The sequence below is a fragment of the Octopus bimaculoides genome, chromosome 4, assembly GCF_001194135.2.
Source record: "Octopus bimaculoides isolate UCB-OBI-ISO-001 chromosome 4, ASM119413v2, whole genome shotgun sequence".
In the NCBI taxonomy this organism is placed as follows: domain Eukaryota; kingdom Metazoa; phylum Mollusca; class Cephalopoda; order Octopoda; family Octopodidae; genus Octopus; species Octopus bimaculoides.
The window spans coordinates 147,576,214-147,579,844 of record NC_068984.1 but is presented as its reverse complement, the minus strand read 5'-3'; the positions used below and the strand labels follow the sequence as shown (position 1 = coordinate 147,579,844).

Below are 3,631 nucleotides of genomic sequence, written 5' to 3'. Positions count from 1 at the left end.
TATATATATATATATATATATATATATATATATATATATATATATATGTATATGTATTGCATAATAAACATGCTTATTTATGTCTATATTATATAATAAGCATATTTACATACATCTACACATTTTGTACAATAATAATAACGCTAATAGAAACAATTTTATACAAGTAAACTATGGCACATCTCTTAGATAATGCTGCTGGTATTCTATAGAAGTGCCAAGAAAACATGGTGCCCCACCTTCAAAGAAGATCTGAAATAATTTAGTATCACCTGAGAAGATGCTGGCAACTACATTCAAAACCTGGACCCCAGTCAATTGCATGGGAGGAACTAAGACTATGTCGTGGGACTGGATGTGCTTTACCAATCTGAGAAATTATTATCAGTGATGAAAGATGACACGAAACCCCTGGTGAAAGTATATAATTTAACCCTTTAGTAAACCGGTAATATCTGACCCAAATATTCTATCAGTTTAATACTTAAACTGGCCAGATCCAACTTCTTGCACATACCTTACAATGTTAGTCTAAAAATGAATAATCACATCATTGAAATCTGCAAGCCATGAGATAATGCAGGATTAAATTCAAAACAATGTGAATATGTGATTATTACATTTGATAGTTCCATGTGAGTTCACTGCAGTGGTTAAGAAGCTTGCTCTCTAACCACATAGTTTCAGGTTCAGTCCCAGTATGAGACACCCTGGGCAAGTGTCTGTGATTAGCCCTAGGCCAACAAATGCCTTCTGAGTGAATTTAGTAGGTAGAAACTGAGAAACCTGCTGCGTGTGTGTGTGTGTGTGTGTGTGTGTGTGTGTGTGTGTGTGATGTCACTGTCTTTCATCACCACCAGCAACATTTGAATTGATTTGTTTACATTGTTGTAACTTAGCAGTTTTACAAAAGAGATCAATACAATAAGTACCAAGACTTAAAAAAACAAGTACTGAGGTTAGTTTGTTCAACTAAATCCATCAAGGTTGCGCCCCAGCATGGCCGCAGTCATACGACTGAAACACAAATATTGAAGAGGCAAACAAAATATTTACCATTTTACTTTGTTCCAACACTGATAGGATTGTACACATGTAAGTTTTTAATATAGACACTGGACACAGTTTATCATTCTACAGAGAATTGGACTAAATTCCTTACAATATTGAATTGCATTGATCTGAGTTGAGATTGCAAATCCAACTGTGATCGATTGTTGAATGTCAACCTCCCAATAAATAATAAAATGACCTACACTGCTCATGCTTATTGATTGATCTCATCGATAAAACCTTTTGGTATTTATTTCATTGACCAACGACCAACCCATGCATGACTGAACATAAAATACAGACAGAGAAAATTAAATGCTGCCAGTTTTTCCTTCTTCTTCAATTCAACACTGCTGTGGTGGCGGCGGTAGCGGTGGCGGCGGTGGCGGTAGCGGTGGCGGCTGTAAACCTTTTTGCTTTAACATGATAGCAATGGAAACAGTGAAGCAATCAAGAAGCTTCTATGTAGTTTCATTAACAGCCCAGCCAACCCCACTCCCCCAGGGTGTTATTGTCTTGAGTTTAAGGACTCATAGGACTGGTTACCCAGTTTCCATGGCATTTAAATGACCGAGGTCACAACACCCTCCCTGGATGGGATGCCAGCCTGTTGCAGGGTTGTTCCTCATTTACAGCTGAGTGGAGTGGAGTAATGTGAAATGAAATGTTTCATTCAGGAGCACAATGCACCAACCAGTCCAGGAATTGAAACCACAATTTCATGACCATGAGTGCAACCACCTAACCATTAGGCTGTGCGCCTTTCCTATGTAGATTCCCAATCAGTTACATGTTCAATTCTCAATTAGTTTGATAAGAGAACAAAAGTTCTAAATCTGGTGAAAGCATTTATCCCAAATTACAACATAGCCATACATACAAAGAGGATTAAATGGTAAAGGTCGACAAAACAATGTATTAAACCTATCTGCATGTCTCTGATGCTGAGGATAATGGTAGCTATTATTAGGCCAGCCATTAATTTACTCAAACAGGGCTGGTCAATGCTATTCAAAACCACTTCCACACCACAAAATGGTGAAGGATTAAAGGTTATAATGATGTGAATTTTTATGTTATAATTTCAAAAGATTTTTAATCACTTGAGAAAGGACAGTGTGTCTTTTATATACGTTCTTTGTAATATCTAAAACACAAAATTTTCTAATCTTGTTCACAATAAAGTTAATCCTAGCAAGTACACCTTTTTATGATAAAGTTAATCCTTTTCCAAACCTCCTAGATCCATGAAATTGGAGATTATCTCTGGTTTCCATAGTACTGAGTTGGTTAAAGACAAACTTTTTGATTGATATTCTGGATGAGAAATGAGTCTACTTGCTGGTCAGTTGAAAGTAAGTTTTACTACAGGAAGTCTTCACTGTATGCCAACAAACCAAAGCTGCTTACTATTGCCTATGGCTTTGGACTAGAGATAGACAAATATATCAAATAACATACAAAATTATTGATTTATTAAAATTATCTCCACCTCAAGAAGATGTATCAATTACCAAATGGCAATTAAAACCAGCTCCACATGAGATAATCTCAAGTATCAAAGATTTTCTGAACTTGATAGACCATTAAGGAAAAGAAAGAATTGGATTATTGTCTGCAGATAAGAGGACAGTTGTGGACATAAGTTTCTGCCTCAATATGCATCATCAACACAACCTATCTCCAGCAGCCAATGGACTTTAGACTTATGCAAAAAAAAAAAAAAGAAAAAAAAAAGGAATAGACACATTTATGCCCCAGGTAATTCGTAATTTGTACAATTTGCACAAAAATGAGCTCAGAGAAAAAAGTCTGAGTGGTCGGTGGCCTCTTTTGCCTGTAAACTCTTTGCTTAGTGAATGAGTAAATAATCTCTAAGCCACAGATGGTTGGAAACTCCCATAAAAGTATGCTACTATTACATATAATTGATAAAATATGAAAGGATCTATAAAATCTCACAGCTGCTCGATGCATTAACAGTTGTTAGAAAAGAAAACTGTTCTTATACCAATGTAGACTTGTCAGCATTTTCCTTAGAGTGAGTTTGGATTTTACTGCAGCCATGTTTGTGCCTATGACAACAACAACAACATTAATTATGGAGTATTGATTACTTATTCCAACCAAAATGCAAAGTTATCGGGTTGGTAAAATATATGAGTACACACATGCACACATTCAAGTTAAAATCTGAATTTTGTAGATGAAACTTGACTTAAAATTTCCTTTGTAAAATATGAGTTTAAAATAATTTCAGAAATCAGCATCATCATCATCATCATTATTCTTGTTTTAATGTCTACTTTTACATGCTTGCATGGATTAGGCACAATTTATCAAAGCAGATTTTCTATGGTTGGATGCACTTCCTGTCACCCACCCTCACCTTATTTCCAAGTAAAGTAATATTTCCCCATGGCCAGACATGTGCAGTAGAATATCAGAAACAAATAACATTGCTTGTAAAGCAGCAATACTCATTTACAACTATGATATCAAGAGATACACTCATACACATACATATATGTGTGTGTGTGTGTGTGTGTGTGTGTGTGTGTGTGTGTGCGTGTGCGTG

At 35.7% G+C, this 3,631-nt stretch overlaps 1 protein-coding gene across 1 annotated transcript in view; it reads right to left on the bottom strand.

Moving 5' to 3' along the window:
• The window catches only part of LOC106884250 (adenylyl cyclase-associated protein 1), a 105,704-nt gene that overhangs the window by 55,522 nt on the left and 46,551 nt on the right, over nt 1-3,631 (bottom strand). The gene's annotated exons all lie outside the window — the stretch shown is intronic.